This window comes from Alligator sinensis, unplaced genomic scaffold (assembly GCF_000455745.1).
Source record: "Alligator sinensis unplaced genomic scaffold, ASM45574v1 scaffold830_1, whole genome shotgun sequence".
Taxonomy (NCBI): domain Eukaryota; kingdom Metazoa; phylum Chordata; order Crocodylia; family Alligatoridae; genus Alligator; species Alligator sinensis.
In genome coordinates this window covers 529,277-551,175 of record NW_005842309.1, presented here as the reverse complement: position 1 = coordinate 551,175, position 21,899 = coordinate 529,277, and the positions used below count along the sequence as shown (strand labels likewise).

At 39.9% G+C, this 21,899-nt stretch overlaps 1 protein-coding gene across 1 annotated transcript in view; it reads right to left on the bottom strand.

Annotated features, from left to right (window-relative positions):
- Window positions 1–21,508, bottom strand: part of ATP10B (ATPase phospholipid transporting 10B (putative)) — a 240,216-nt gene extending 218,708 nt beyond the window's left edge. Inside the window, exon 1 of the mRNA XM_025209816.1 lies at window positions 21,457–21,508. The gene's annotated coding sequence lies outside the window, so the exon portion shown is untranslated. The remainder of the gene's footprint in view (window positions 1–21,456) is intronic.
- Between the last annotated feature and the right edge of the window lie 391 nt (window positions 21,509–21,899).

Sequence of the window (21,899 nt, the reverse complement as noted above, 5' to 3'; positions counted from 1 at the left end):
CTTTCCCTAGACAACTCACCCAGCCTAAAGGCATTTTGCCCAACTGAAGACTGCTATTATCAGGCTATTAAATACTTCTGTGCCATGCATGTGTGCAATCAATTCTTGTTTTCATGATTTATCTTCTGTTCCTGTTCCTGCTGTAATTCAGGGATGGTACTGCATTGTGTGCAGAGTCACATACAAGGGGTGTACATTAGGGGGCAGTTTGACTTCATATTTGTAGTTTTAACTGCACAAGTCCCTTAGTTTCTAATACAGTTATTCATCTTGGATTTTTTTATTCTAACCATGACATGCTAAAAAGCCTGCATTTAGTTTCTTTTCAAACCAGACATCAATAATATTACAAATCACTGATTTCAAAAAAGTTCAGCAAAAAAGAACCAGCAGGGATCAGAGCCTTAAACTGTTCCTTTCAGTTCAAAATCAAGGCACAAATCTGCTTGGTTAATTTTTTTTGTTATGACAAGGAGCTGGTTTATATTAACCTGATATTTTATTGATAAAGTCTTCATTATTCCTACAACATGCACCTCCCTAAAACATCTCCCCCAAGTTATTAGTGCAAAAAAGTAAGTACAAAATTTTAACTTAATTACATTATTTTTGGTGGTAAAAGGTTTAGTTGAAGACATAAGTCACAAATCCCCTACCTGTTTTTTTTTCCTTTTAATTATGCAAAGAGTTATTATGTTTTCTCCGATCACTTACAGATCCTTCTTGCCCCATAAAAACACTTCTGAAAATTGTAGTTAAGTCAAAGTTACTGATCAGTTTAAAGAAATATTTTAGTTTGAATTTATTTTATTTTATTTTAACTTTGTCCCTTGTTGGAGCAGCAGGAGATAAGTTCATGTAAGGCTGCTTCTGGGTTGCTGAAGTTGAAACCACAAAGTTATCCTGATGATTGTTTTGTGCTAGTAGCCAGCGGTTTGAGATAGCTGGGAACAGCTGACTTGGTCAGCCAGGTATAACCATTCCAGAGAAAATAGTTCCCAAAAGTACACTGAGCCTTGAAGGATGAACAGTCTGGCTCATACCTTCAGATAAAAAAAAAGATATTTTAGACTGATTGGGACTACTGACTCCAGACCATATATAGTCATCTGGGTTCTGGGTTGACCATTAACATTAACAGCACACCCACTAGTTGTTAGACCTCGATACATGTTTGTTTTTCTCCAAAGAATTAGTCCTTAGACACTGGTTCTTCACTGTTCTAGGACAATTCTTGCAGGACTTGCCTATGGGAGTCCAGAACCTGAAGAGGTGTTTTTTTGTTATCATTTTTAATGACTGGAGAGACCTGAAAGCCAAGGGAACTAAGAGGCCTGACCAGGAATATCTCACAGAAAAATGTCAGAAGAGGAACTTCCACAGCCTGGGAAGGCTGGGGGAAACTAGCAGGGTGAGAGAGCCCTGGGTAGTCTTATATATGGGGTTGTCTAGGGTTACATGGAAATGTAAAAATTAGGATTATCATGGAAGATGTGTTCCTCTGTCCTGTTCCTCTGAATACAAATGTACTGACATTAAGATTAGACTACTGACCTAGGGCCAAATTTTCATTCTATATGCAGCCCACCTATCCGATTAATTCAGAGGTTAGCACTAGGGATTCAGTTCACACTGAATATATAATGAAAGTCATGTTGGAATTTTAAGGACTATTTTACTTGTCTACCCTATAGAGAATACCCTGGAAGTGTGTAAGTGGACAAATCTATATATAAAAGAGTAGGCAATAACCTCAGTGTAACAGATATTACCTGAGAACTCTGTGCAGGGATACAAACATTTCCAACAAGCTTTAAAACCCTATAGTATAGCAAAACAGATGACACCATCCTGGCAAAAAGAGGTGGCTTTAGATGCTGGTGAATACATGTGTATGTTATTTTGATAGTTAAAATTCTCTACTGTATGTCTTACTGACAACCAATGGCAACACGTTTCATGGTCTCAAGCTCGGAACCCAGGTGTCTCGTATTGAAATGATCCCATGAACAATATTCTCTGGTCCAGTGGCTCTGTGCTCAGCAGAGACTTAGATAGGGGGTGAGGATTAAAGAAAAAACAGATTTGAGTCATCATGGTGCTTCTGCAATGTTGAGTGTGATTAAGATCTTGTCTTGTTGCTCTCAGGTTTCCCTTCACGCTTCTCTAACTTTGTGCTTGACTGGCTGTTTTGATACTTAGAAATAGCTGGAGCAGGGAGATGCTCCAACTCTGACCCTTCTTTCCAGCCATTCCCATTACATTACTTGTGGGGAGGGACATCTGCAGTAATAGGGTAAGATACAGGACATAAGCCCTGGATACCAAATTTTTTGGAAGATCAGTGGTGGCAGCTCAGGTAGGCTGTGCCTCAACAACAGTCCTACCCTACTGCTGTTGTGGCCATGGTTGTGTGCATGGACACCAAGCTGCTGCTATGTAACACCAACAAGCTTTGCAGTGAGCAGACCATGCCACAGCAGCAGCAGCTAAGGATTTTGAGTCCTCAGAAAAGGCAAGACTCCCTTTCACCACAACTGTCCCATGACTCTTGGCATCTCCTCCTCCCCTTGTATTCAGTGGCACTTCTCTTCACCCCCCCCCACAGCAGGGTTTATCCAGGGTGCAAATGCTTATGCCTCCAGACATCCGAGCTACAACAATGACTCCAGAACACAAGGATTCTCTGTGTATAAAGAGAATTCTTAAAGAGTCAGTTTCCAGCAGCTTTTCACCCCAGGAATCATTCAAACAAATTTAGCAAAGCAAAAACTGGGCTCAAGATTGGCATCCCACATTGGCAGGAACATTATAAAAAAAACCCTTGATATTAAATGCTTTTATTTTCTATTTGAGATTAAACTTGTTAAATGCCAATTGATTATCCAAACCATTAATTTAGGATTAACAAATATTAAAAATGCACCTCATGCATAACTACTAATCAGCAACAAATCCACCCTTAATAAACGGATATTTAATTGTACCTTGTTAAATTTAAGTCTCCTAAATCTTAAATACATGCAATTCTAAGAGGCAATTTAAATTGTGACCAAAATCTCTCCTTGCCAATCCATTTTAGAATCAAATAAAATCATTCAAAGCTACTATTGATTTGTAATTCTCCAGGCTGTCTGCTGTAATTCAGTCGTCCTCACTCCCACTAGCCATGATTAACCCACATCAGACACAGCCAGGAAACTGTCCAACCTGACTGCCAAGACAGACAGGACAATAAATTATAACTGTGTTAGCAACAGAAACAAAATGATTCCCTTCAGCATACAACCATCTCCTTAGAGTCCTCACCTGGCTTTCCACAGTGCTACCACTATATGCAAGATAATAAGGGCTCTGCAGAACAATGGGCTATATGTAGGTAAAAGTGCATAAGACCCCTATGGACTGTCAGAGGCTGAATGAAGTATTACAACAATCAGACTTGAGTTACTTGTGGCTCAGGGAGACAGCATTATTTAGCAGCTAAGGAATGGGACTGGGAAATGTTATCATGGGGATTTTTCCTGACTCAATCACTTAGACCTGGACCCAGACTAGAAACTAGGTGCCTAAACCTCAAATCATTTTATGCATAATGGGAAATAGGCTTGACAGAAGCAGTAGAAACTGCCCCATCCTCAGAGTAGCCTTCACTTACTGGTTAGAGCCCTCTTAGGGTATGGGGACGTGGGTGTAAATCTCCTATAGCATAGGATTGCCTGAACTCAGGTATCTCCCATCCTACATTTACAGAATACTAGAGCATAAATCTGTCATAGTGATTTTTGCTGTGTCTGTCTGTTTGCTTCTCCATAGATTTTTTTAGAAATTACAGACCTTGTATTTAACTCGTTCACAGTTCAAGTTGACTATTTCCACTTAATGAAGACTTTTTCTTTTGCATTTAGTGCACATTTTCTGCATTCAAGCTCAATGTATATACCAGCTCAGTTATTCTTCAGGATGGAATCCTTTCAAGTCTTTCTTATTGTTTGTTCCAGAGCTTCTGTGCTTCTAAATTTAGTTTCATCAGCAACTAACTAGTTCACTCTCCCTGTCAGTCATGTATATAGATTGGACACCGTTAGTGCCCAAGGACTACCCCTTTGGGAGCCCTACTTAATACTTCTCTCCAATTTAGAAGCACTTTTCTGACAAGCAATTGCTTGTTCCCATTTTTTTTTTTTGCCAGTCTTTATCCTCTGTATCCATTCTGTGCCCTCCCTTGGCTATCTGACGCTTTCAGCTTAAGCAGGAATCTGTGAAGTGGAACTTTTGCAAAAGACCTTGCACAAAATCCATAAATTAAGCCATATGCACTGCATTATAAGGCTAGTGTTGTGTCCTCAAAAGAAAAGAGCAAGAGTTTGGCTGAATGGAAGTTTGTCCTTCCACAGCTTGGTTGGCCATCTTTTACTAGATTAATGAAAAATGGAAGCATTTCACAATGCATTTTGTTCTGTATTACTATGGTAGATTTTGCTCTCAGCTGCATCCAGGCAATATCAAAGCACTGAGTTCAGGGGCTTTGTTTGTCTTTTCCTCCTTTTGTCAGACAAATGGGTCTAATTTCAATATCCAGTGTTACATATCCCTACATTTAGTAGTCACAAAATAATATGCCAAAGTGCTTCTCTCTTCTCGGGCAAGGTTCTTTGAGTGACATCTTTTATTAGACCAACTGAGTAGTTGGGAAAAAAGCTTTAGGCAAGCTTTTGGGTGCAGTCAACCTTATTCAGGCATAAGGAGTCTCTGCTGGTCTGAGACCTATGTCCTTAGACCAACATGACTACAACCAAAAACCCAGCAACATGGAAGACCTCTCTTCTCATACATTAATCCATTTGTGTTTATATTTAAATGGTAAAATATCTGTCTCCACTCTAGCATGTATTCTGCAAGGGTTTAGTGAGTGAAACTCCTATACAAGTCAAACACTGAAATCAATGCAAGATCTGCATATGGAATAAGGGAAAAATCTGTCCCATATGTGCTCTGCAGATACAAATTCGCTCCTACTTGAATTCTTATCTCCTATGGGCCAGGTATTGCCCATAATCTATGCATCCAGCTCTCACAGACATCACTGTAAGCATAGAGCTATTTGATTTTTAATATATCTGCATCCAGCCAAACTTCATGCCTATTTAAAGTCCCCAAAAGGACTCTTATGATTTATAACCAGAGCATCTGCCATCTCTTGTTTAGTTGTACAGCTCTCTCCTATCATCTTTGTAAGCATCCCAATCCTCTGTGAATGCAGAGCCTAATTGCACCTACAAGTGTGCTAAAGATTGTTCTCTAAAGTGCAAAAGACTTAATTCACTTCTTGCTATGGGCAAGGGACTGTGAGTATGTTTGCGAATTTCTGCACAGGAACGCTGATATTTCTGGAGGTATTAAGCACATCCCTCAGTATCCTTCTTCCCATGCAGTGTACATGTTCTAGCTCTACATCCAGAGCTAGAACAAGCCCACTCTGATTGTTTCAAACCCCCACAACTCCTGCCTATACTAGGATGCTCTGTTGGCTCTCTGTTTAATTTCAAATTCTGCTGGCAAAACTCATAGCTCCTCTGTAGCGCCAAAACCATCCCTTTCTGTTTGCAGAGTACCATGAACACTCCCAATTGAAGGAAGGCTTGTCTGGCAGAGGGCAGGTGTGGACATCCCCATGCCTTTTGCTAGCTAGAGCAGTTGCTTCAGCAGCTGATGTCTTCCCAGGCTGTATTTCAAGGTGCTGACTGGAGCTGTATGGGGCTGCTGGAAGCACATGTGCATGTGCTCTGGTGGCTTGGCGGTCGCAGTTGCTGTCTGATGCAAGAACTAGGTAAGTATAGGCTGGTGTAAGCTCTTATAAACCCTGCACACACGGGGATCTACTGGTCTGATGTTTGTATATGGCTCCACTTTCTCCTCTCTTCTGCCAGTTTTGCTCCTGCTTTCTACATGACTGATGGCACTTTTCTTCTCACCTAAAGAAAAGGTCTTGAAAGGAGAATACAGGCCAAGCTGAGAACTCTAATAAGGAAAAGAGGAATATGGCAAAGGAAAAGAAAGGTTAACCAAGGACAGATGTGCCGTACCACAGGACCAAGGTTCCCGCTAAGCTAGATGCGCGCGCGGCTGCGCACAACTCAAAGTGCGGACGCGCAAAGCCTTTTCACGGCCGCGCCCCAGGAGAGGCTCCGCCGGCTCCGGGGAAGTGCTCGCTCCCCCGCATCAGGGCCGGGCAGTGCAGCTCTGCGCCAGCTATTCGCCTCAGCCTCCATCCCTGCCTTGCCTCAGCTCGGGGAGGGAGGCTGGGGCGGGCTGGAGGCTGGCGCAGGCTCCGCCAGCGCCGGGGGAGAGCTGCACTGCCCGGCCCTGATGCGGGGGAGCGAGCACTTCCCCGGAGCCGGCAGAGCCCGTGCCAGGCTCCGGCCCCAGCCCCTGGCTCCAGCCCCTGACTCCCAGCTCCAATCTCCGGCCCCTGGCCCCAGCCCCCTTCAGTAAGTGTCCCACGCCGGACCGAGGCAGCACACTCACAGACAGCTGCCCCTTAGAGGGAATATTGCACAGACAGAAATGACCATTTATTGCATGATTGGGCCCCTGAAGTGCTCTACACTTGTGTCCTTATAGAAAAGCACAGCTACAGAGTACTTTAAAAGTATCCAGTCGTGTGATGATCTGAACCTTCATTACACGAGGGTTGAGATGAAGGTGCTCCAAAGTGGAGTGCCTTTATTATCTTGTGTCAGCATAGGCTAGGCGCAGGACTGGACTCCAATCCATCCACCCCACCCTCCAGTGCAGGCTGGACAAACCCCAGACTGAGCTCCCTCTGTTTCCTTTCCCCCTCTCCCATTCTGGAGACAGTACTGGAGCTGCAAGAGTGGGGATGAGGGGAGCTAGGGGAGAGTGGCTGTAGACACACAACTGCTCCAAGCTGGAGCTCGATCTCCCAACCCCCCGAACCCAACAGCAAATGTCTGTCCAATGGCTAGGAACCCCATCTTTCCTAGTGCAGTGCCTACAAGGTGAACCAAAGCCTGGGCATTAACTGGCCTTCACTTGGGAATTAGACAACTTCTCAAAAGTTGATGAATTTGAACTGGAGATTGTATCACTGACAAAGCTCTCAGAGAGGGGTGTGCACACAGGAGGGAGTGCTTTGCTTTAAAAAAAAATAGGAATAGATTGATAAAGCTTATCTTAGGAACTGCAGGTAGAGTGCACACCATAGCTAAAATACACAGTGAGGAGAAAGTCATGGGACAATAGAAGCCTTTAGAAATATTTTTTTCATTAGTGCAGAACAGCCATTAGCATGATACTGAGCATCAAACTGATATTTTTTTAAGGAAACTATTTCTGGGTAAATATAATTAGTGACCTTTATTCAACAAGTTACTCAGTTGCTGTTTTTCAATTCCATCTATTCTGTGCATGTTGCTTATAATTGCTATCACATCGCTCACACTTGGCCTCATAATGTCCTATATTCCATTCTTCTTCCTATGGCAAACTGTTTCTAATAGGCACAGATCATTAGCAAGTCAACATATTCTGCCAGCATGTTATGAAAACCTTATTGGACAGCATAGGCAAAAACAGGAGCAACTGTTGCAATTTTACAGGATAATGACCAACAAAAATTTGATTGAGTTTTCCTTTCCCCAGCTTACAGGGATAAGGATATGAGTCAAAGTTTTAATGCGTTTCATATTAAATTTTTGAGCAGGGCACACACAATATTTATGAAATAGCAGCTAAAATATTGGGCATCCTCTCTGTTATACAGCTTAGCCAGCTGTTCTCCAGGGTAGATACTCAGATCTAAAAGGTGCTCTGAACAGTTGTTTTTGCTCATATGAATATGCCAGTTTTAAAGTATTATAGTTGGGAAAAGAAGTGTATACATTGGGAAAATAAAGGTTTATAAGAGTAGCTGATAAGTGCATCACAAAACAAATTCACCTCTATGGTTGTGATCTCCCTAATAGGTGGCCTTTTCAGCCATTAGGAATGATAAGAAGAACATATTGGTAAAAGGTTACAAAGAGGAACTGAAATGCTACAAACATCTTCATCACTGTGGTCAAGAAAAAAAAAAAGCAGTAGGACGACATTAAAAAATATGCAAATATAATATAGACCTCAAAAAGGTATTATTTCAAGAAGTATTGTTACATTTGGCCAAATTATTCTGTAAGGATTTAATGCTTAAAATTGTAACTGCACAATAATCCATGTGCAACAAGGGAGACATTTTATACACAACCTCATTTAGCATAAACTCTTCCCAGACTGTTGGCAAGAGCCGGCCCCTAGCAACTTGTCATCTACCCTCTCTCCTACCCCCGCCTCCCTGGGTCCATAGGTAGCCCTACAGGCTGTGGCTCTGTGTACTACAGCCAGTCCGCAGGATGGTGCAGGGTCAAGTCTTGGCACATGCAGCCAGGTGGAGGGGGCACAAGGCCCCGGGGTCCAATTCTTGTACATGGGAATAGAGGAGGCAGCGTGAGCCACCAGGGCCCCCAGCCTGACACACAGAGTCCTGTGGAGGTAGCATGGGGTCTTGGGACCCTGATCCCAGCGCACAGGACTGGGTGGGGGCAGCACAGGGTCCCAGGGCTCTGATAGCACACTGGACCAGGAGGAAGTGGTGCAGGGTCCTGCTGTGAGGAAATAAGTAGATAAGGGCAGGCTCCGGATTGCTCCTGCCTGGCCCTTCTGCAAGGGTATAAGTACTATAATATATTAATTAGTTTTTGAAATGGAGTGCCCCTCAATTCACAAAAGTTATGGAGGGGTGCCTTGAGTCTAAAAAGGTTGAGAACCACTACCCTAGTTATACAGTAGTATGTGATTGAACTTTTCAGAATGCCCCATTATATGAAATTTGCTTGACAATAGAGGACAAACTAACTGCCTTTCAGATGATATATGGTAATGTGTAAGGAATTCAAGAAAAAAGTAAGATAAAACATGACAGAGTCTGTTGAATTTACTTATTGCAGGTATTAGAAACCACTGTCCTGAAAAAAAAACTTTCCATGACACACAGTTTAATAGAATCAGTATAGCCTTAAGTTTGAAGGATTGTACTAAAACACAATGAATTTACCTCTGAGCTCAATGTAGTAACATGAAAAGCCTCAAAGCATGCATCAGTTTCAAAATTCATATTAACCTTTCCAACACAGTACATCCACAGATAAGGTTTCAGAGACTTAAATTTCACATGTAGTAAGGCACATAACAGCACCTAGGTCACCATTCTAGATTGCAACAAACAGAAGAAACATACAGCTAAAATTTACATTACTTAACCCTTTAGCTACAGCTTTCTTATATTTAAAGATAATCTCTTGAAAACTCATCCCTTCACCAGGTATGTATCAAATGCAAAAACATGGGGCTACATGGAAAGTGTACTTGCCCTCTGCATGATAGCTCTAGGAGCAATTACACTGTTTGCATACTAGGCATAAATGCATTGTTGAACCTACTTGTATAGCCACCAAACCTGGTAAGTGGTAGGGACTCTTTGGTTGGATCTACACGAGACACTTTTTGGCACATTGGAGGTCTTCAAGAGGATTTGGGGGTCTTCAAGAGGAAGCTGGACAGATATCTGGCTGAGGTGTTATGACCCCAGCACTCATTGCGGTCGGATCTGATGATCTATTTAGGTCCCTTCTGACCCTAAGCACTATGAAACTATGCATTAGACTAATTTAATGTGCAGTCAAGCAACACTGTCTACATGTGCACAGCAATTACTGTGCAGTGGATACAGGTACTAGTAATTGACGCATTAAACTAATGCACCTAAGTGCACGTGTAGATGCTGCCTAGAAGCAAATTTCTCTTAGCCAGCCTAGGCAGCAGGGGGCCACAGGGGGCAGAGAAAGCTGTCTCAGCTTGGCAGGATGCTGCCTGCCGGCCACAAGGAGACCAGAACCCATTCCAGCGGCTGGGACAGCTCTCCCCTACCCCATGGAGATCAGCATCAGCCCCTGTGGCCCCTGCCAGCCCATGGCTCGTTCCTGGGGGAGCCAGGAGCTCTCCCTGAAGCCCTTGACTGAACTGCTCCTGTCAGTAGCAAAATTTGCTTCCAACAGGCACACATTCAGATGCATGCAAGGGTGCAGAAAATTCAGGTGCATTAATTGCACGTGTAACCGTTGCCCTTCATCCACCTCTCAGAAAACCATTTAGAGCAACCAATTTCTCATGATACTTTCAAAATTTATCCTACTGAACTAATTACTTTGTTATAGCTGCAATATGAACAACATCAATAAGGTACTTTTGTAAGCAATGTAGGGACAAGAAAGACATTAGGAGGGGAGGAAATGAAAAAAATAAGCAATTTAGTAGCAAGTGATAATGATTTATAGCTACTAGCATTTGAATACAGAAAAGCTGATGAAAAGGACTTAAAGAATAGCTGCATTTGTAGAAGCATAAGCAATTTGGACAAACTCTTTACTGAGCACATAACTAATTCCAACTATAGTTAGTATTATCTGACAAGTCTGATGAGTTATAACTCTAAAGACCTAATGCAAGTAGCATTTCTTTTTAAATGATACACTGAAACAGTCATGCAATAATCTTGGAAAAATAGCTACCACAAAGAGTCCCACGACCTCAGGCTTTGCAGACTTCATAGGCTAAAGATGGTCAGTCTGTGTGAGTAAATGACTGGAAGACTGAAATTGCTACAAAGAAATGCAGCCATTGATCCAATAGGTGTACCTTTCCTGAGTGAAGCTACTGCCCAAAATCAGAGAGGTTTCTGGAGGAAATTCCTTTTGGAAGAGAAAGGTTGGGTCCTGCCTACAGATGGCCTTTAAAGATATAACATTTTAAACCCAAGAATAAGAGCATTAACTAGCTTCAAATTTCACTGGGTCTTCTTGAGAAAGGTTAGTTCTGGCTCCTCAGATTTCTACTGTAGTGTAAACTAGGCAAATATTCTCCATATCTTGCCATACATTGTTGTATGTTTTGTTTTACAATGCCAAATAACAATACTAGTCTACCCCAGAGACAACTGCTTTTCAGCAGTATGTGTTAAGTGGCTTGAGATCTGCTGAGGGATACAATATAAATATCAAAAGTTATTTCCAAAAGAAGACTGACAGGCAGCACTGAACCATAACTTGATGACCCTTACAAGGGAGTTTTAAAATACTCATGCACACTATGTATACATAAAATTCCTCACATTTTTATTCCACATTTAATAGAGTACAAAGAATCAGTCATCCAAGGAAATAAGTTAGCAAAGAAATCTTCCCATCAGCTCTGCTGACAGTCTGGTTAATAGCATCAGCAGTACATGTGGAGATTGTTAAAAGCACCCATGAGTATGCCTATACAATGTCCTTGGTGTGTCCTCAGAGAAATGCTGCAGAGCATGCTCAACACACCAGTTTCTGCTTATGCTCCAAAGCTAGAAATATATCAGCAAAGCTACACTGGGGGCATCTTCCTGCAGCCACTCTTGAGACTTTGAGGTCTCTTGCCTGCCTCTGAGCAGCTGCTGGGGTAAAGGAGAAATACTCCAAGGGTAGTTGGCACCTAATTCCCATTGAATTTTGAAAGTCAGCAGATGCTGGATGCCAGACTTCTTTAGATCACTTTGAAAACCCAGCTGGAGCTTTTTGACAGAGAGAAAAGCCAGTTCCAAAGAGACAATCAACCAGCACAGGATCCCTGCTTCACACTGGATATTAAAATTATGATACTGTGAACTAGGCCAGATTCGAGTATCTTCTCAATGTATCTGTAACTCAAACTCTTTGGTTAAGAGAGAGAGCACCACCACAGGTCTCTGCACAGCTCATTAGCAGTCATTTTGTGGCTGTTTGAGAGAAAGCAAAACAAGAAGCTAACCTTTCAAGTACTTGTGTGAGTACTGCTCACATGAGTAGTCCCTAAATTTCTCAGGCTCTGCTCAGGCTTGCCTCACACCTCTGCTCCTAGATAAATGGAGGGAGGAGAATGAGGCAAGGTCGGGCCTGCAAATATTGCTCATACACCAAGAATGGTAATGTTTTTTCATTCAAATGGACCTAAGCTTCCTGATTGCAAGGAGTAGCACCAGGACAGAAAGGAGTTGTTCAGGTTGCAATGGCAGCAGCTTGTAGTAAGGATGGGATTGAATGTACCTGTCCACCCAAATCCACTAAGGCACTCCAGAATTATGAGTGTACCAATAAGGTTGCTACAGACTCACCTCCAGCACCTCTTTTCAGGACCGTCAGAGACCTGGGACTCAAGATAACCTCAGATTTGACCACACTGAAGAGTAGAAAAAAGACTTAAAAAAAAAAAAATCAAACAAAAATGTAAGGGCAATAAATACTTTACAGCTTTTACAGCTATTTCCCTGGCAGGTAGCAATCACCAGTCCATTTAAGCCAAATTATTATTACTAAATTCAGTGACAGCTGGTACAAATGAAAGCTTGGCGCTAACTAGGGAGAGAATTCTATATATCAAGCAGTATGTTTGCAGCTTCTTTATTACCAGCAATAGGCACGTGGTCTGCCAGATGCCAACAACAACAGACAGATGCTTAAAGTGAAATGTTCCCCTTCCCTTGAGTATCTCAAGAAATCAGCTGTAGTCATAGAATCCACTGACAGACATTTTCACTCTTACTCTACACCAATGGATTTAGTACAGTACTTGACAGAATTTACCATAAACATGCAATGCCAGAAGAATCAACCAAAACAAAGCAAGCAGCTGGGATACATATTGGATAACAGACCCCTCTAGATCAACACATCATTTTGTAAGGAAACATTACCAGCAATTCAAAATCTTCACAAGCAGCTGGCACTTTTCCCTCTGGCCCGGTATGGACATTACAATTTGTATGGTATAATCGATCAGTAACTGATCAATACCCATAACAGAACAGAAGTTCAGCACACAGATTGGTTTAAAACTGGTGCAACCTGGTCTAAGATGTGCCTCCCTCCCCACCAAAGGGTGAATGTGTGTTCTGTTCGCTACTTATTTAAACTGCACGGCTTAACAGAAAACTGTTTAAATGTCTGTACCTCTGTGTTTAATCTCCAGGGCCTTCTCTCAGAACAATGCCATCTGTTCTCAAAAAGTCCATCAGACAAGATAGCTTTTTCTAGTCCTTTCTATACCACTTCTTGGGCACTTGGATGAAAACTGTTCTTCTCATACCCCTCTTTGGAGTGTAATTAACTGTCAAATATGGATTTGAACAAACAGCCAAACTGAGGGGCTGGTTTAAAGAACAGCTGCTCTTACATGGCAAGATAATTGTGTCAAGGATCTTAAGTTTTAATGCAATTTTTTTCTCAATCCCTGGGCTTTTTTAAATCTTGCTTTCAGTTGAGTCTAGTGTGTTTGCATCTTGTACACCATGTGGTGCCATTCTACCCCACCTACAGCTCGTTAGCTAGGAAGCAATTTTTAAGACTGCAACTCTGTCATCCTCCTTTCCATGGATCAATACTGTGCATAACAAAAATGTATCAGTTAGGAGCACTTGGCACCACACAATTTAACTAACAAAAATTCCCCACAAACATTTTTAGCAGATAGCTGTTGCAGATCTCCCAGAATAGAAGTTAACTAACTTCATTGTTAACACATAATTTTAGCATATTCTCTGGAAACAAAGGGAAAACAGTTTTAAAGAGACTCCACACTTAGAATGAACCACAGCTGACTAAAGAGTTAGGCCTTGGGAAATCTCACTGGACAACACAAACAGGGCCTGAATTTGATTGGTTTGCTTCAGTTGGGCAAGTTTTTCATTTCTGAAGTCAGCCATTTCAGGCTCTAGAATCTAACTTTTCATTTACAAAATTTAAAATCTTGTAGGCTTTAGACATTCATATTGCAGAAAGATGCAAGGATGTCTGCCTCAGTCTGCAAACTCCTTAAAACAAAGGTTATGTCTACAAAGCAAAATGAAGGAATGGCCGATGCACATGCTAGCATGGCTACGTTAGCTCAATCTAACTCGTGACCTTGGTTCAAAGTAATGTAGCTGTGATGGTCTGGAATGCACAAGGAGCAAGATTTGTGAGGTGAGGATATTTTTTTTACTGGCCCAGCTTTATAGTTGGGAGAGATGTTAGGTAAGCTTTCAGGTACAAAATACCCTAATTTGTCTGACATCTCTCCTAATAAAAAAATCTTGTGTTCCCCTGGGTTCATGCTTTATTTGCTACTGTAGGATAAAATCCATGCAGCCGTGTCTCCTCTGCTATTACCTGTGCTACCTAGATTAGTTAAATTCAGTCAGCACAAGCATGCTAGTACATGCTTGTGCTAAGATTACACCTTCATTTTGTTGTGTAGACATACACTTATTCTGATAGGAGTGATCTGTATGAATTATCTCACTGGATGGTTGGCCCCAAAACCTATATGATGGTAATGCAAATGTCAACACTGATTACTATCTATGACAGCTGACTGAAGCATGCAGAAACAAAAAGGGACATTCATATATGCAGATCTGCATTCTGAAATGCGTAGCATAATATCATCTGTACCATCGCATACGAATGGGAATTGGGGGTGTGGGGAGGGTGGGACTGGTTTTTTATCTCCTCATTTAAACCACCAGAGAAATAATAGCTAAATATCAACTAAATGGGCCTCTTTCTAGAAGTAAAACTTGAATCAACTGAAGATGTCGATTATGTTCAATCTGCATAATCAATTAAAAAAACCAAAGATTTTTGGAACTGTATGTTTATAGGTATCCAAAGAAAAAAAATATTTACAAAGCAGAATGATAAAAAGAGAAATTTAAATAAGCTAATACATTTGTGGCAAGAGAATAAAAAGTCCATCGATCCAAATGAAATGAAATATTCCGTATATGCTATTATGAGTAATTATAGTAACATGTTAAAAGAAAACAAAATATCTGATTTGCTTGATTAGTGACTTAATATAATAGTTCATTTGTTAATGATCTAGAATCCTCTGGTAATCCTGACTTCATTAATTCAAGCCTTGAAAATAGCAGAAGGTTAGATACAGTCATTTATTATGACTTTCATCTGCTGAAAATTTTTATTTGCATACATCAAATAAGTTCATATACATCATTTCTGGGGGAAATCCTATCTTTAAATTATAACATTTATCCAACTAATAGCTTCACAGCAGCTCAAGAATATAATTCCATAGACCAGATTATAAATGCCTTTAAAAATGAGGATATTTAAAATGGTGTTCCTCACTCTGGAGATTTAACTATAATCAGATACAGATGAAGAGCAACTGATTCTCTGTATTTGCTACTGCACACAAATAATCCATAAATCAGAGGGATTACTTTAATACTATTTTGTCAACAGCCTATCAAAACAGGTCAAAGTGGAAAATCTAATAGCATTCTTCTAAACTCCTTCCACAAAGTGATCTCCTATTTAAGGAGTCAAAATGAGACTTCAGGTTACAGTATAACATCATATTATCAACAAATGGGTAGTGAGTCCTGCTCTGGGCTACATCTCTGTAGCTGATATCTTGCCACTGATTTTTAATTGTTTGAGTTCACCTAGAATAACCATCTCTGAGAGAAAGCATAAAAGGTCTTCCTCAGCAGAAGATTGAAGCACCCAGTCAGAAGCAGTTTGGGGAAAAAAATGCAACAAGAAAGCCTTTCTGGATACAATGCAAGAGGTCTGATCATGACTGTCTGTTCCCCTTGCATGCTTTAGTTGCCAATGTAACTACTTAATCTTTTTATATAGACTGCCATTTGACTTCAGAGTTATCACAATCTTGAAATGAGCAGGCACAAATTATAATTCCCAGTGCTATTGTTTCAGGTTTGTGTAGACTCGGGTAAATATCTATCTATTTGCACTCTATTTTGTTCCTAATTTAAAAAGCTTATTTTTGCAACCAAAAGGGCTAATGATTTTTTAAATTTATTTTTGGAAGCACAAGTCAGAAAAAGAACTACTCATTCTTCCTTGGGGAAACTGGCATAAATTTAGCCATTAATCCTAATGGTACTAAAGGTGTTTTACATTCAGTTAGGGTAAAATATGGACACGCACACATTCACAATATTATTGTTTAGTTATTTTTGTAAGAAAGTTATTAATATAACTATAGAGCTTTTACTGATTTTGTCTTCTTTGTGATAAACAAAACCTAGTTCTGGAATTTGCATATCTTGTGCAAGTTTCAAGAGGTTCAGTAAAAAAGGAAAAAATATACTGGAGATATACAATATACAGATAATACATGCAGAACTAGGCATGCAATGGCTTTCTGAAGCACACTTTTTGACATATATAATCATATTAAGCTCATCGTATTCAACTTCCATTTTCCCTTTTTGTCCATTTCAAATTCTAAGCAATAGAGTCTACAGTACAAGAGTAAAGCAATACAGAAAGCAGTGGTTAGTTTTCAAAATTGACAATATAGACATGTTTACATTACTAAAAAGTTACCCTCTGTACACAGTAAAGAAGAATCACTCACTTTACACTTTAAACTGGAGTTGTGATTATACTATCCATTAATTTTTCCCCCTGATTCTTTGATTTAGGATTATTATAATCCTGTTTATCTCTATTTTGTGATCTGAAATCCAGTCTAGCTGCTGTGCTTCAAGGACACTTGAGTATAAAAAGTAAAGGCATCTTGTACTGATTTTTATGTGCATGTTGGCTATTACACTATGCCCAAGGTCTATAAATCTCCTGTTTGAAAGAGTCATAGTTGTTATTGATTATAGTTTGATCATACGAGATAAGACAAGTGGGACTAATAAATCACACTTATGGATTATTTGTGTACATCAGCTGAGAGAGAGAGAGAGAATCAAATACATTTCCATGTTTGCTGATCAATCTGATTTATATGTAAGTAAGGATGTTTTTATGTATAATCCTTTATTGGATTGTCAGTCACTCAGATAATTGGAAGGAACACTTTCAGCCAGTCATGTCAAATGATCGGTCATCCGTCTCAAGAGCAAACAAACTGGCAGTCTAGCAGTGGGAGATACTAGCATTAACACCTTATCACTGGTCCCAAAAGCCACAGGATTAAATTAACTCTGAATCAAAAGGCTGAAAACAAATCACACATGGTAAATTACTCTAATTGGAAGTCTGTAATAACTGAAAAATGGACTATGACTAAGTTAATTGTGGGCCCCAGCAGCTATCGCTAAAGAACTCTTAACATTGTCATGGTACAAGAGCATGCTGTTCTGATCACTTATTCGTGTCCTTCACAGTTCTGACTATATCAGCTAAGTAGACAAAGAGTAAATCTCAATTACAGTTTCACTATATTTCAGTTGGACTATTTTATGCACTCATTAAGTATTTATGGCTCAGAATAAATAACTGATTCTGTATCCCTGTTCTAGGCAGTTTCTTGGCTGCCCTAGTTTTGAAATTCACTCTGGCAAGATAGTCCCAAAGTGCTGGTTGGAAATTTATAGAGACCCAAGATCATGTAGACATTTCATACAGCACGGTGTGCTGTGGGAACTTAGAATCCCCAGGAACGGTGGGAAGATTAAAAAAAAAAAAAGAATAAAAAAATCTTTTTTTTTAAGTTCAGCCCCCCTCAGTCCTTTGAGATGTAGCAAAATCCATTTTCAACAGAGCAACAAAAGATGAGTCAAAATTCCAGTCCATGATAATTTTTGCCTAGATCTGCCTATTAGACACAATAGAACAGTTTTGGGAAGGCAACTATTAATATAGACCAAGTACACACCCAATTTGTCCATTGTTTCGTTTTGTTTTTTCATTTACCATGTGTACTTTTACAATTTGAACTCAGATATAGTTCTTCTACCTTCCCATTTAGTACCTCTTATGCTTTCCCCTGCCTCTCCAATAAAGTTTATCTTTTTGCTCATCAACAACTTTATATATTTAAAAAAACCCCAACACACACAACAAATAGTAGTTTGTGCTTAGCTTAAACTTTTTGCCAGTAAGTAAGCACAGTATTTAGTTTTTGTACAAGTCTCTTATAAATGGGGAGGGGGACTACAGAATAGTGACTGAAAACAAAAAACACATTATACAGGAAAGAAGAGGTTAATTTAAAGCCTGGGTTACTTTCTATAAAATGTGTTAAATTATAAAAAGAGTAAATATCTGTTGTAGTCTCACTATTTCAGTTAGATTATCTTGTGCACTCATTAAGTATTTATGGTTTATAATACAGAACCGATTCTATATTACTGGATATCTCTTGGACTCCATAGCACAATTTCTCTAAAGATCTGATACCATTTAAATGCTAGTTCTCATACAAGCACCTATCTTCTCTTCTTATTAACCCCATTTCAAGAAGGAAAATGAAGGCACAGGAAAGCAAAGGTGACTTGTTATATAATCAGTAACTGCAAGACTCTTAGATCCCTATTGTGTACATAATATGAGACCACCTTACATAAGTTAGCCCTTAGTTGTTAGAAGCCGAGTAATAAGACTACCATAAGACTACTGTCTCTGGTATTAAGACATAATGTTTTATGGTATTGCAGTCTGGAGAACCCAGCAAAAATCAAGACTTTGTTATACAAGGCAGTGCACACCATGAAAATAAATATATTACTCACCAGGAAAACTTGGAGAGATGCTGTGGAATTGGGCAGGAGAAGTAACATTTTTGATCTGTATAAGTAGAAAATTGAGTAGGGAGGGAGAGATATTAAGGCTACGTTCATTCCACTTCCCTGCCAAGCATAAGACCACTGACAAGAAACAAGCCACCCTTTCTCCTCTCACTTTTCCATACTTGGTGACAGTTTGACAGAGTAAATGACTTACAGTCCTAGCCCCAGAGAGGGGCACTGGGCCATGTGTTTAGGACCCCGATAAACCCTCTAGTCTGCTAAATTGCTGGGCTTGAGTATGTGTCAAGTAAGCAAGAAAGCAGGGTTTATTTCTTATTGCAGAGCTTCAGGCTGGCCCAAGGGGTGGTGGTACAGACTTGGGCTAAGGACATTTATACATGTGCTCTGGGAGGCTGGGGTGGGGGGCTTTAATTAGAGCAGCTCTTAGAACTCATCAAATGAGCTTTAGTTAAAGTAGCCCCACCACCATTTTTCAGTGTGGGGACGCTGATACATGTGACGCTGGAGTGCAGTAAGTGCCATGCTCCAGCAGACTTGATTAATTGAGTCTGCTCCAACACAGTGTAATTACAGCGCGTCGGAGCAGCCTTGATGCATGTGTATAGGCACCTTAAGAGACTTATCTGTGGTCACGCAAGAAGCCTATGGTCAATGCCTGGAATTGGCTATTACATGCCTAAGCCAGACCAGTTCCAGAGCCCAGCGACTACATAATATTTATTCTTTTTTTAACCCAATTCTATCAAAACATAATTTTTTAAAATAAGGTATTCCAAATGATGAGACTTTTAGAAAGCATGTTCAACTCAACTACTCTTACCCTACAAACATTTTCACTCTAGATAGTAATGGATGCTGAAAAAAAAGCGAGACAACCAGCAGTTAAAATTCAAATCAAGTATAGAAGGTCACAAGGAAGAGACTGTGAGTCCTTGAATAACAATTAATTCAAATCAATATAGAAATTAGAGGGAAAGATTAGAAAGTGGTGAAATTTACACAGTGAGAACTAATTTATATTTTTAACAAATCGCATTCTGTCATGCAATAAGTAAGGCTGGAATTAAGATTCAGGTCCAAGTTCCCCATTTTCTTTTTTAAAACTTAGTGCTAATAGACTGTGAACCTTCAGCTAGAAAGGCAGTCAAAAAGATAATGCAATTACTATGATTTGTAATAAACACTGGTCAGTCCTCCCAGAGGTTGGATGGGCTGAAGTTTGTTCATTTTAATTAATGTCACAATGACAAAAGTTGAAGAACTACTGCTAGACTTACAAAAATCTGAACATAGGTAGAGCTTCTAAGTAGGTTTGCCATTTCTAAAAGCTGGAAGAAGAGAACTTTGACAACCATATTTGAATCACAATCTCTTGCAAAAGAACATTGGAGGAAAATGTTTGAATATACTTAATATCTTCACTATTGTACACTATAATAATTTCAGATCATGTCTATGGGATTCTTTTGACTTTTGGTTATAGGAGTTAAACAATCCTGTTTGTGCAGAATTACTGTATTTGGTCATTTTATTTATACTTCATTTTTACATAAAAAGTAAGGGGACAGAAGGTTATAAAAATCTTCCTAAACTTCCATTGAAAGCCAAAGCGAATTTGCTCCTAAATCGCTTGGGCAAAAACAATAATGCACTCATTTCACAGGTAACCTCCTAGTCTTCTCCCCAGCATCCTCCCCATGGGACCTTCCTACTCATCTCCCATAAATACTGTGTAAATAAAGGGGTTTTCAGCATGATGAGTGAAGGTTGGATTCAAGACATTTCTGACCCAAGCAAAAGGGTTCAAGTTTCAAACTCAAGTGGTCCACCACTGAAAAAGCCCCTCTCTGTAAGTTGAGAAGTTTCTGTGCATCACAACTACAATGATATTTCCTGCAGAGAAGGGCAGTCTCAAGCAGCCTTCAAAAACAATTAAAAAACGGTGAGCAAAGAATGAAGATATCAGCATATTACTGTAATGTTTTTGTATCTAAGTGTTCTTAATAAGTTTCAGTTTATGAAGAGACATAGGGTGACATAGGCATGAAACATAGAAACAAAGTCTGCATGTGCCAAAATGGTCCCCCTCTCTTGGAAAGTAAAGAAATCTCTTTTCTCCTCCAGGAAATTCACCCAAATGATTATGCTGGAAACAATCCCTTTGTGTTCATAGAGACACTGAAGAGACTGGTACCGTAATAATGTCATGGCGCATTTCTGTCTCTGAATACATGAGAGAAACCATCTTGTTATGCAAGAAGTGGAAGTAGATCATTTCTCAGTTTTGGTTTTGGCTCATCATGCACACACGCAACCAGAGTCACACACACAACTATTCTATATTTATTCATTCGAAAAGAAACAGTAGCACATAAAATTCAATGCGATAATTCAAGGCAATTTTCCCTCTGGATATCTACCAACACATTCTCATTATGTATCAAGGCTGACAGGCAAAGCTTCACAATATTCTAGATAATTATCTGAACTTTCCCCTTGACAAATCAAATAAACAACTGCTCCCTACTCAACTTGCAGTTCTTCCTCTTCCAAAGATCCACTTATTTCTCTCCATTTCACACCAGAAAATTAGCTTTTTGGGAGCCTGCTCACCATGACAAAAGGAAATAAAAAAGGCAAAATATGAACATTCAAAATCAAGTACTGTGAGGGCAAGTTCTTTGGGAACATTTCTTCCAACTTTCCTACAAAGCATTCAACATATACACAGTAAGAACCAGAAATGACGATTATGAATAATGGCAATAAACTATTTTTTGCCTATAATCTAGTTTGGGGGTGGCATTACTTACTCAATACATTTGTTGCCTCTTCTCTCCTCTGTTTTGCCTGAAGCTCCTCAACAGTGAATTTATGAATCTGTCATACAGTAATATCTCTAGTATGATAAGGGGGTTGTGGTAAAAGCAATCTGCTCTCAACCCTGCAGCCCTTTTGGAAGAAAAAAATTACTGTTGTAAAGAAACCTTGCCTTATTTCACTTGCAAAAGTATGAGCAGACGTAATGAATTTGCTGCAACCACAGGTGTAACAGGAATTTCTAGTCAGAGAACTGGTCACAAACCCCGCCTATCACTGCGGCATACTTTTCATTAAAACTACAGAAAACTTGAATGAGGATGAGACCATATGCTAATATTTGATGACATGAGATATAAAAATGTGGCTCTGCAGTGTTCTGAGGACAAAAGAAAGGGCTGCTTTTAAATAATGTGAATATTGTAAGTTAAAACAA